The 13,356-nt window shown below is 44.1% G+C and overlaps 1 protein-coding gene across 2 annotated transcripts in view; it reads left to right on the top strand.

Moving 5' to 3' along the window:
* LOC145359080 (rho GTPase-activating protein 27-like) overlaps positions 1-13,356 on the top strand; it is a 205,005-nt gene that overhangs the window by 108,501 nt on the left and 83,148 nt on the right. The gene's annotated exons all lie outside the window — the stretch shown is intronic.

The following is a 13,356-nucleotide window of genomic DNA, read 5'->3' as shown; positions in this document are numbered from 1 at the left end:
TCCATCGCAGTTGTTGAGCTAAAACTGTTTCTTTTCCTGCCTGTGATGTGCTGGGCAAAGGAGCAGGCATTTTTAACAAGAACATCCTCGTTTTAAGAAGCAGTTATGGATCATACACTTCTTCTCAATCTAGCAGCTTTTGGGCGACCAGTACAAGACAGGCAGAGTTAATGAGTCAAAAACAAAATCACTAAACGTCAACCTTTACAGTTAAACATTAGTAGCTTTGAGTCTTCTCAAAGGCCCCCGTGATGGTCAGGGAGAGGCTGCTCAACTTATCAAAAAGCCACATGAAAGCTACCTGTGTTTGACTCACTCTGAAACCCCATAATCCGGAATAAAACTGGTAAAGCTAGTGTAAATGGGTGGCACAGTGGTTAGCTCTGCTGCCTCACTGCGCCAGGGAACCGAGTTCGTCTTGTCAGTGTGGAGTCAACACGTTCTCCCCCTGTCTGTGTGCGTTTCCTCCATGTGCTCCAGTTTCCTCCCACAGTCCAAAAGACGTGCTGGTTAGATGCATTGGCCATGCTAAATTCTCCCTCATTGTACCCGAACAGGCACAGAAGTGTGGCAACTAGGGGATTTTTACAGTAACTTCATTGCAGTGTTAATGTAAGCCTACTTGTGACATTAATAAATAAACTTTATAATAAATGTATGTCATGTACAATACGCTGCTGTTTTCAAAGTGTCACTATGTTCTGGGAAGGTTACATTACAGGGACTGAGTGTTTATTTGATAGTTCCAGTTACTGTGGTTGATTATGTGTCTCTATTTTGTCATCTCCACTCCCTGTTTCTTCCTGAATGTATTGATTTATCTCTTGGTGCTGGTTTCATCTTCCATGTGTGAATGACGGTGTTTAAATTTAATTCTTGGAATGTGGGCATAATTAACACTCATCGATAGTTGCCCTCGTCATTTGTTTGCCAGACCAGTTCAGAAGACGGGTAGAAGTCAACCACATTATTGTGGGCCTGGAGTCGCATGTAGGCCAGGAATGATAAGGACAGCAGGTTATCCTCCCTAAAGGACATTGCTGAACCAGTTTTTCTTTTCAAAACAAAGATTTTGCAGTTTCATCAATTTCAGTCATTTTTACTGATCACAACTCATAAATTGCATTCAGCGCTGAAAAATACCATTTGGGGAGGTGATGGCCTAGTGATATTATTGCTACACTACTAATCCATCTATTAATGTTCTGGAGACCTAGGTTCAAATCCCACCACGGCAAATGGTGGAATTTGAATTCAATTAAGAAAGTATCTGAAATCCAGAATCTACTGATGACCACGAAATCATTGTCGATTGTTGGAAAAACTCATCTGGTTCACTAATGTCCTTTGGGGAAGGAAATCTGCCGTCCTTACCCGGTCTGGCCCACATGTGAATCCAGAGCTACTGCAATGTGGTTGATTCTCAACTGTCCTTGAGCAACTAGGGATTGGAAATAAATGCTGGCCAGCCAGAGATGCCCATGTCCAACGAATTGATAAAAAAATAATTAGTCCAATAGTGTTAACCATTTTATACTGTTCTGTCAGGCCATTAAAGAGCAGGAGGGTATCCTATCTGAATTAATGCTGTTCTCACTTTGCGAAGATTGAGCAGTGACTGGGTGAGATGCCTTCTGCACTATGTGCAGCAGTCACAAGCACACACTTTGTAAAACACATTTCTGATATACCCTACATGTAACTCAGAGTAGAACTGTGCTACATCTTACAAAAAGTGTTCTTGACTGTGGGAGTGGTACATTATTCAAGATGCTGTGTCTTGGGAGTTAAATTGAGCGCTCTGTCTTCCCAAGTGGATGTGTATGATCCTGTGGTTGGAGATACAGTAGTTTTATTGTTGCATACGAGGCTGGGCGAGAAGGAGTGAGATAGTTGCTGACCCAGTGTGGCAAGCATTAGCTACCTGAATAAGAAGGGCCAATTCTTAAAACAAAATGTACAGATTGCCGTATCTTAAAACCCACAGTGCAGCGACTGGAGAACCAGGGAGAGAATTTCTTTTACAAAAATGTGTCAATGATACTTTCTCACAAGTGTAATGTTAAAAAAAATTGAAAAGAAGGAAGATATTCAATGACCATCAATATGAATTTGATTAAGGTCAGAAGCCACGAGTCCTTAATAAGCCTGATGGTGGAATGGGTGCTCCAGTTTCCTCCCACAAAGATGTGCGGGTTAGGTTGATTGGTCATGCTAAATTGACCCTTAGTGTCCTGAGATGTGTAGGCAGAGGGATGAGTGGGTAAAGTACACAGGGATGAGGGGGTAGGGCCCTGGATGGGATTGTGGTCAGTACAGACTCGATGGGCCGAATGGCTTCTTTCTGTACTGTAGGGTTTCTATGATGATTCTTTGATTCTGAAGCTGTAGGTTACAGAGCCCAAGCTTTATGGAAATAAAATTGGAACAAAGCTTTTAAAAGGCTTGTGAATATGTAGGAATGAAGAAATGCAAATCATTATGGAAGGAATGTTAATTCCATATTCAAATAATTAACATACGTTAACTTGATGACAGCAATTCCCATTGATGCCTTCGCTCCTGCTGGATTGTTCTTCAACACCGTACTTTGAGTTACGTGGGAATTGTGACATGGAAACTCCTATTGGTATTTAAATTAGCTGATCTAATACAGGGAGGCTACAGCCTGGTGGTGTTATCGCTAGACTATTAATCCAGAAACTCAGCTAATATTCTGGGGAACCGGGTTTGACTCCTGCCGCGGCAGACAGTGGAATTTGAATTCAATAAAAAATACCTGGGATTAAAAATCTACAAACCATTTGTAGATAAAATCCATCTGGTTCACCATTATCTTTTCAGGGAAGGAAATCTGCCATCCTTATCTGGCCTGGCCCACATGTGACTCCAGAGCCACAGCAATGTGGTTGACTCTCAATTGTCGTCAGTCTACAAGGGATGGGCAATAAGTGCTGGCCAGTCAGCGAAGCCCACATCCCACAAATGAATATAAAAAACATCATCCCCAAACACCCCCCCCTTGTAGATATTGAAGAGGCTTCAGTAGTGCAGGAGAATTGATGTCTCTTGCCTGGCTGCCAGAGTCTGCACTGGAAGAGCCTCTCTGCTGGTTTAACCATTCAACTTGTAACTCACTTTACCGACCTGTCCCTGTTCAATACTCCTCACCCAAATCAAATCATTGGGTGGTACAGTAGCACAGTGGTTAGCACTGCTGCTTCACAGCTCCAGGGACCTGGGTTCAATTCCTGGCTCGGGTCACTATCTGTGTGGAGTTTGCACATTCTCCTCGTGTCTGCGTGGGTTTCCTCCCACAGTCCAAAAATGTGCAGGTTAGGTTGATTGACCATGCTAAAATTGCCCCTTAGTATCCTGGGATGCTTAGGTTAGAGGGATTAGCAGGTAAAATATGTAGGGATATGGGAGCAGGGCCTGGGTGGGATTGTGGTCGGTGCAGACTTGATGGGCCAAAGGGCTTCCTTCTGCACAATAGGTTCTATGGTCTAAGATCTTATCAATTCCATTGCTGAAGATTGCATCATCCACAGGCCTGATTTCCACTCCTTTCTGTGGGAAGAAATGCTTTGTAATTTCATTCCTAAATGCTTTAATTTTAAGATGTTGGCCGGAATTTTATGAACCCGCCTGCCACAGGAATCGGAGCAGCTGAATGGGCGGACCATGGAAATGTTGTGGGACAGTAAGGCTGTAAAATCCCCCCCGTCCTCTTGACCTTGATTTCCCCCCACCAGGTAATAGTATCCTTCCTCCCCCAGCAGAATTGTGATCCCATCTTTTCACAGGTCAGTAGTTTGACGTGATTAGTTTACAATAATGTAAGTACAGGAGACAGCGCCCAAGCTCTCTGTGAATACAGAAGAGTGTAATCCTGTTTTAAAAAAAAGTGTTGGCTTACACACTTCTCCAATTACTAAGATGTAACTTTATAACTGCTCTGCGGAAAGATAGAAATAACTTCAATTTTATAGCATCATTCAGGATCTCGGGACATTCCAAGATCTTTTCAACAGATGTGTTTACGGAACAGAAGGAGACCATTTGGCCCATTGAGTCTATGCTGGCTCCTCGCAGGGCAATCCAGTCAGTCCCACTGCTCAAGCCCTGTAACCCTGCAAGATTATTTCCTTCAAATCCCCATCCAATTTTCTTTTGAAATCATTAGTTGTTTCCACTTCCGCCAGTCACATGGGCAGGGGTTCCACTTCATTACTACTTGCTGCTTAGAAAAATTCTTCCTCACGCCATTTCTTGTCCTGAATCTAAAAACTTTTCCTGATCCTTGAACCATCAGTTAATGGGAAGTATTTTTCCCTGTTCACCATATCTAAGCCTGTCATAATTCTGTAAACTTCTAATAAATCTCACTTAACTCTACCTTGCCTCTAGGGAGAGCAAACCGGTCTTTCTAATCTAAGCTTGCAACTAAAACCCTCCCAAACCCTTGGAACCATTCTGGTAATTCTCCCCTGCACCTTCTTAAGAGCCTTTGCATCTTTCCTAAATGGCAGTGACCAGAACTGGGAGCAACACTCTAAAGTTTGTAAGGTCAGGCAGAACTTGTCTGCTTTTGTACTCAATGCTGCTATTTGTGAAGACTAGGATCACATCTGTTCTGCTAGCTCTCTTTCAATATGTCTGGCCATCTTCAAAGCTCATGCACATGCACCCCCAGCCAAGTTCTTTTGTTGCTGCACACTCTTTAGAATTGTGCCAGTAAGTCTATATTTCTTCTCTCTATCCATTTTGCCACAATGCATCAACTTATACTTCTCAGTATTGAATTCCATCTGTCACTTGTCTGCCCATTCTTTTAGCCTATTTATGTCCCATTGCAAGTGACTCTTATCGTACTTGCATTTTTTTTTCCACTCCTCCAAGTTTGGTATCATCTGCAAATTTTGAAATTTGACGCCATTCCCAGATCCAGGTCATTTATGTATAGCAAGTAAAAAAGGCAATGTTCTGAGCCTTGGGGAGGACCCTAACACCCTCCAGACAGAATAAACAAACTATTGACCACCACTCGTTACTTACTGACATTACACCAATTATTTATCCAGTTGGATACTGACTCTGCTTTTCCTAAAGCCACAATTTTGCTTGTGATACTCTGTCAGACACTCCCTTAAAATCCATGTAAGCAACATCCGCAGCATTCCCTTCATTAACCTTCTCTGTTACTTCCTCAAAAGGAAAATCAATTTGATTAACCAAACAAGATCTGACTTTTTCCTGCTGGGTCCCGTTAATTAACTTCAACTTCCTTTTTTTTTGCCTGATTATGAATGCCAGCCTCCAACCCATCACTGATCTTAGACAAACCAGCCTGTAGTTGTTAGGGCAGTCCTTTCACTTCTCATCCACAAAGAAAGGTTTCACATTTGCCATTCTCCAATCCTCTGACACTTTCCCTTTTTTTGGGCACACTTGAAAGATTCAGGCACGCTCTTCCACAGTCTCCACCTCTGCAGGAAGTAAGGCATTTAGACCAAGTGACTTGTATAGAATCCTACAGTGTAGGAGGAGGCTATTTGGCCCATCGAGTCTGCAACAACCACAATCCACCCCCAACCCTTATCACTGCAACTGCATGCATTTACTTGAGCTAGTCCCCCTGACACTAAGGGGCAATTTACCATGGCCAATCAACCTAAACTCTCACATCTTTGCACTGTGCAAGGAAACTGGAAGTACCTGGAGGAAATGCATGCAGACATGGGGAGAATGTGCAAACTCCACACAGTCACCTGAGGCTGGAATTGAACCCTAGTCTCTGGTGCTGTGAGGCAGCTATGCTAATTACTATGCTGATCTGTCACATCTATCATCAGACAACCAACCCTCCCAGAACCTGTTCCTTTTCTATTTCACACTATCTGTTGCTTCCCTAATCACCATTTCTATTGACATTTATTTCCGATTCCTGTTCCTCAATAAACCTCAATAAAAAGTGCTTATTAAATATTCTAGCCTTGCCCTGTGTCTTTCTCCCTCGTCATCCAGGGATCCCTGCTTTTGACTCCCTCATCTTTCACCTTTTATTAATGATCACTTTCTCAAGGGTAATTAGGGATAGACAATAAATGCTGGCACAGCCATTGACCCTGAATCTCGTGAAAGAATAAATAAAATGTACCTACCATGTGCTGAAGCATCTTTTTGTTAATGGTTACTCATTGTTGGGTTACAGTTTTTTTTCATAAGTATCTGCTCCCGATTTACTCCAGCTAGATCCCTTTTCATTGCATTGAGATCAGCCATCTATCAATTTAGAAGTTGTGCCTTACTGCTCCCCATTACAAATTTAAATGTTGTGATATAATGATCACTCTTACCCAAATGTTCCCCCTCAAATATTTAGCTTGAATTTTCCCACGATGTGGTGCCTCTCCAACATGGTGAAAAAGGTGGAAGTGGCTGGAAATCCTAAGCTGCAGCCCACAAAGAAGGAACTTCTTATTTTCACCAAGGTGGAAATGGTTTGCACAGGCGCAGTTCACAGAGCTAGCTGGCAATTTTAATTACCTGCTGTCTCCACTTAATACTCCCTGGAGTGTGCATATTAGACCAAGTAAGAGCAAGTGGATTCATTCGGATAGCCAGGTGTCCCATTCACAGATGTAAGGTATCCCTTTGGATTTTTTTTCCCTGAAGGGAGGCAAGGAGCCCTTTTGGGGAGGTCAGAAGCCCTTTGGAACTATTAAAAGTTGACATAAAAAGTGCATAAACTCATTGCTGTCAAACTCATTGGAACTGTAAACAGATGTGTCAAAATCAACTATCAGCACTGACAGAAGCAGATTCAGAGTCCTGTCAAGAGGCCTTGTTAAGTCTGACTGACAAAGGGAGCTGTCAATGCATTGTAAAGTCCTGCTCTTTAAATTTTTGAAAAAAATATCTGGAGTGTTTAAGGTGAACACTGCTTGCTGTTGGCATAGGGCCATATGTTGGCACGGGAGGTTTGGGTGATTATGGAAGTGGGTACAGTGAATAAGTTGGCATGGAGGATATGGGGGTGGGGAGAGGGCGTCAGGTGGCATGGATGGGGCCTGAGGCACAAGCTGGAGGCATGTTTCTTGGTTCATTAGTTGTTTTTAGGACTTTGACAAAGTGCCAGAGCACAAAATGAGACCTTCCACCCTACCCACCTCCACACCTGGTAGACTTGGGTCTCGTTCTGGGGCTTGTGGATCCAACTGTCATTTCATCCTGGCTGTCCCAACATCCCACCCCCCCCAGAACAAACATTCCAACTTCCGAGTCACATTTTCCCAGGACAGGTGTGGAAAGCTGGAAAATATCCCTACCCTGCACTTGCAAATTGGGCAGGGGGTGGGGGAGACTGTGTGTGTGTGAAGATCCAGGCCTAGTCCACAAAGGCCATCTTATTTCCTGGCATCTGGCCCACCAGTGCTTCGTTTTTTTTTGTTGGGCCAGGAACACACTGATCAAGGAAGTTCTCCTGAAAACCAATTCAATGATTCCTCCCCCTTCTTACCCAACCAGTCTTTGGGTGATTAAAATGTCCCAGCATCATGTTCTGCACATCAGAAATCCCTTTGCAGATTTGTTGCTTGCCCCCCACGTTCTGGAGGCCTGTGGAATAGCTCGAGGAGTATGATCTCACCTGCTTGCTTCTAAGCTCCAAGTAAGTTATCCTTTCCCCCTCAAAAACATGCGTCACTTTATCCCCTAATCAGTACTGCCACCCCACTCTCTCTTTTTCTGAACACTTCAGTGTGGACGATATGGCAGTTTAATTAAGCACAGCTCTTGTGAAAACGCCACAGAGGCAAAGGAAGGGTTAATGCCCGTTTGTCATAATCTCTTTTTTATCTCAAAGTACGCAGGATTGAAATACAGCTTGTTTCAGATAATTGTGTCGAAGTGCAGTACAAAGAGAGGTTAGTTCCACTTCAGCAGACATCGATTGTGTCACAAACTGAGTGGATTTTTAAAAAAAAATTTAAAGGTGCATTATTCTGAGGATTTCTGTTGTACAACAGAAATTCTTGGCCATAGGGACATAAATGGAGATTGCTTTTATGGTAGTGGGACCTGAACTCTAAACCTGAATGTAGGTACCTTTTCTTCTTGGCAGAAGCCTTGATAATCCATCTGCCTTAACAACGCACGTGTTTATCTCCAGAAATGTGGCCAAACCTACGTGAGTTCATCCAACACTTCCTGTTTTTATTTCATAACTCTTCTTCTCCCTGAAATTTGCTTCCCTCTTTTCTGGAAGTCCCTGCAGTTGACTTTGTAGGAATCCCTGCTCTGTCTCACAAATGCCCACTCTGGATAATAAATATTGGTCGGTTATTTGACCATAGGTTGCATCACAGCCTCGCCCATTCTGAAATTCACCAACCACCACTTTCCAGGAGTTGCTTATGGAATCCCTACAGTGCAGAAAAGAAGGCCATTCGACCCATCGAGGCTGCATCGACAATAAACCCACCCAGGCCCTATCCCCATCACCCATGTATTTACCCTGCTAACCCCCTGACATTAGGGGGGCAATTTAGTATGGCCAATCAAACTAACCCACATATCTTTGGACTGTGGGAGGAAAGTGGAGCAGTAGGAGGAAACCCAGGCAGACATGGGGAGAACATACCAACTCCACACAGTCAACCAAGGCCGGAATCGAACCCGGGTCCCTGGTGCTGTGAGGCAGCAGTGGTAACTACTGTCCCATCGCACCACCCTTGTTACTGAACAAGATGTAGGTGAAAGAATGGCCTATTTTATCCCTGTTTGTATGAGGGCTATTGAGAGCAACAATTACATCCTAATCGCTATTTAGCTGACTAAGCACACAATGAGGATTGAACTTGTGACTTTGTGATTTGTCTAGTTGTGGTCTACATGCTGCATTTACTGACTGGGTGATTGGACAGGGGGCAGTATTGGTGAATAAAATAGACTTTTTTTTTGCTTCATCACAAATTAAAGAAAGAACTTGCAATTATATACCCTGGCAAGCCCCCTTCTCATTAAAAAAAACCTTAATGATCTCAGGAAGCCCCAAAACACTTTCCCACCAACCAAGGGTAAGGAGTCCAAAGCTAGGGGGCATAGGTTTGAGGGGAAAGGGGCCTGAGGGGCAACTTTTTCTCACAGAGGGTGGTGCATATCTGGAAGGAGCTGCCAGAGGAGGTGGTAGAGGTGGGTACAATTACAACATTTAAAAGACATTTGGATAGGTACATGGATGGGGAAGGTTTAGAGGGATATGGGCCAAATGTAGGCAAATAGGACTAGTCTAATTCAGGAAACCTGGTTGGCATGCACAAGATGTTTTCATGCCGTACATTTCTATGACGCTAGGACTGAATTTTACCACCCCGCCCAATCTGAGCGGGTGAGGGGTGAGCAATGGAAAGATCTGTTCAACCCGGGTTTCAGGACGAGCGAGGCTGTATAATCCCGCCCTTTGGTTCTAAATATTTCTGAAGCGGAGTCACTGTATTGGAACGTAGGAAACACAGCCTCCAATATGCAACAGCATACTGACGTTGTGGGCAAACCGCAGTAAGATAATAGCCCGGTAATTTGTTTTTGGTGGTGTATGAGGAAGAAATATTGACCAGGACACCTGGGGAAACTCCCCAGCTATTCATGGAATCTTTTACACCCTCCTGAGAGGGTTTGTTGTCTTTCCCAAAGGCCAACACTTCTGACGGTGCAGCACTCCCAAATCCTACAGTCGCGTCACCAGCTAGATTTTGTACTTTGCTATCGCGAGTGGGGGCTTAAATTTCATAACCTTTAGAGCCAAAAGTAGGAGTGCTGCCCACTGACTCACAGTTGACGCCATTCAAACCTACACCTTTTAGCAAAGCAAATCTGCTGGAGGAGAATGGAAAGTACAGAGCACTGGGTGCACCAAACCCTGTGTGTTTAAGGAGTTTACCTATGCCCTACTCTGCATGCGTTTTAGCATTTGACTTCCTAATAAAGTCCCTCAGCAAATACGTTTTACTCTTGTTTACTGTTGCCTAATTTAACCATTTTGCTTCACTTTGCCGACGAACCCCTAATCTTTGTAGCTTAAACAAATGAGTGTCGATGCTGGGACAGAAATGCAAAAAGCGCTGAAGGGACATCGCGTCTCCCCTCGGAAACCTGACCTGATTGTTATGGTCACACCACAATTGCAAAGCATGCTCTCCAGCCCTTGTTGTACTTGATGCTAAAACTGGCAACCAAAAGGCCTGATTCTCGATAGGTGAATTTAAAATGAGAACCAGAGTAGGCTATCCCAACAGCCTGCTCCACGTTTTTATTCTATCATAAACTTACCAGTGCCTCAGCCGCGTTTACCCACCTTTGATCGATATCCCGTAGTCATTCTAACATCGAGTACACTTCAAAAGTACTTTATTGACTGTAAAGAGATTACCTGCTGATCCCAGTCATAAATACCTAATTGATGCAGCAAACACTATCTTTTGGAAGAGTCTTCCAGGTTCGCACTCACGCTTTGTCTGTGAAAAGACCATTTACAAAGATGTCACTACTAAAGTTGTTCTAATTTTATGATTTGTATCCTCGTTTTCTGGACCTCCTCCACCCTGGCAAGTCCCCTTCTCATTAAAACAAAAACCTTAAAGACCTCCTAAACACAAAGGATTTTATCTTAATTCTTGAGGCCCTGATAGCATTCAGGTGGACCTATGTTGTATCCAATCCAGTCCAATAAAAAGCTTGGCATTTAGATAGCACCTTTTACATCCACAGGGTATCCCAATGTGCTTTACAACTAATGAAGTCATTTTGAAGTATAGTTGCTGTTGTAATGCAGGAAACATGGTCAGCAATGTGTGCAGAGCAAGCACCCACAAACAACAGTGTGATAACAACCTGGTGATCTATAATAGGGATGCTGATAATCATTGGATGGGGCACCTGAAATAACTTTTTTCAGAAACCGGTGTCCCTTCACCAGATTCCCTTTATTTAAAAACTTATTTCCGCTCCTAAGAGTGTTGCAGCTACGAAGACAGAATCTGCAGTGTCAGTAGACCTGACATTCCTCATTATATACGCAGGTCAGACTCCCTGATTGGAGTGACGATTGCCTGTCCAATCAGAAAGCTCATCTAACAGGCCCATCTCATGGACCTCGTTGAGGTCATTACAGCACCCGTATAACTCCCCCACTCTTTGTCAAAATAGTGTTACGATATCATTTAACTGAGGGCAGGAAATCTGGAAAATCTCAGCTTCTGTGGAGGGAGAACCAGAGTTAACGTTTGGAGTCTTGGGAACCTGGAAACATTAACTCCCATTTCTCTATAGATGCTGCAGAATGTTTCCAGTTTTATATTTCCTATTTCTGCTGTCCGCACTATTTTATCTCGGTTTGATGTCTCCCCTTCCAAATCTGGAGCCTCTGATTTTTATGCTGCTGAAGGAGGGACTTTGACCCCACTTCCTCCTGACTGAAAGATGAGAATACAACCAACTCCCCGATGTCCCACTCTAAAACCCAAGGCGATAAGAAATGTAACACTTAAGTGAGTGAACTATTTGTCGTCAGTTTTATTTGAGACCTGACATTAAAAAAATTGGTCACGATCTCACCTAACTCCCATTGATTAGGGTGGCACAGTGGTTAGCACTGTTGCCTCCGTATCAGGGACCTGTGTTCAATTCGGCCATGGGTGACTGTGTGGAGTTTGCGTGTTCTCCCCATGCCTGCGTGGGTTCCCTCTGGGTGCTCTGCTTTCCTCCCACAATCCAAAGATGTGCAGGTTAGGTAGATTGGCTGTGCTAAATTGCTGGTGTCCCAAGATGTGTTGGTTAGCGGGATTAGACATGGCAAATGTGGGGATAACACAGTACGAAGTCTCTCAGCACCAGGTTAAAGTCCAACCAATTTATTTGAAAGTAAACTCACAAGCTTTTGGGGTTTGCCCCTTCCTCAGGTGAATGGAGAGTTCTGGCCTCAGACAGAGCATATAACAGCACAGACAGTTTACAGATTACTGATTAGAATGCGAGTCTTTACAACTAACCTGCTATTCAAGTCTTAAAGATGCAGACAGTGTGAGTGGAAAGAGCATTTGGCATAGGTTAAAGAGATGTGTATTGTCTCCAGACAGTACAGCAAGTGAGGTTTTGCAAACCCAGGCAAGTCATGGGGGTTACAGATAGTGCAACATGAACCCAAGGTCCCGGTTGAGACCGTCCTCGTGTGCGGAACTTGGCTATCAGTCTCTGCTCAGCGACTCTGTGCTGTCTGTCGTGAGGCCGCCTTGGAGAACGCTTACCCGAAGATCAGAGGCCGAATGCCCAAATGTGGGGATTACAGGGATAGCGCAGGAGAGAGGACCTGGGTAAGATGTTCTGATAGAGTGTCAGTGCAGACTTGATGGGCTGAATGGCCTCTTCTGCCTTTTAGAAATTCTACAATTCCATCAAAATCTTAGAATTCACTCGAGGGAAGAGTTTTCTGGCCTCCCTGTGATCTATTTCGCAATAGTGGAGGCAGCCCACGATTGGCCGGAGGCGGGATCCTCCAGTCCTGTTACTATCAAGTAGTTTTCCTGTTGTTTGCACCCTCTGACACCAGGGAACGCTCAGCAGGGGGGTCACTTTCAACGGGACCAGGAGATACCACTGGTGGGAACAGCTGGAAAATTTTAGCCATTGTATCACACATAGTTATACCATTATTACCATGTAGCCATGCTATGTGGATTTCTAAACAACTTGCTTTAAAGTTATGCCATTATCAGAGTGAAGCATCACAAGGTGTTTAAGAAGAATGTCACTAAATACATTTTCACGCACGGCCACAGAAAGGCATGTTCGAACATGTAGCAAAAACTTGGTGTAGACGATAAGTCTAAAGAATTCTTTTTCATAATTCAGTTATGGAACATGGGCATTCCTGAATAGGCTAACATTTACTGCCCACCCCTAATTGCCCTTGAGAAGGTGCTGGTCTTATTTAACCGCTGGGTGTAAGTACACCCACAGTGCTGTTAGGAGGGGGAGTTCCAGGATCATGTCCCAACCACAGTGAAAGAACAGCAATGTATTTCTAAGTCAGGATGATGAGTGACTTAAAGGAGCTGGAGAGGTTGAGAGGTTCTGGGAGGTATTCCAGCCATTTGGACCTAAGCTGAATGTACACTGGCAATCATAGAGAGGGCGGCATGGTAGCACAGTGGTTAGCACTGCTACTTCACAGCTCCAGGGTCCTGGGTTCGATTCCCGGCTCGGGTCACTGTCTGTGTGGAGTTTGCACATTCCCCTCATGTCTGCATGGGTTTCCTCCGGGTGCTCCGGTTCCCTCCCACAGTCCAAAGATGTGCA

This window comes from Carcharhinus amblyrhynchos, chromosome 27 (assembly GCF_965287045.1).
Source record: "Carcharhinus amblyrhynchos chromosome 27, sCarAmb.v2.hapA, whole genome shotgun sequence".
Classification (NCBI taxonomy): domain Eukaryota; kingdom Metazoa; phylum Chordata; class Chondrichthyes; order Carcharhiniformes; family Carcharhinidae; genus Carcharhinus; species Carcharhinus amblyrhynchos.
This window is presented reverse-complemented; position numbering and strand designations above follow the sequence as displayed.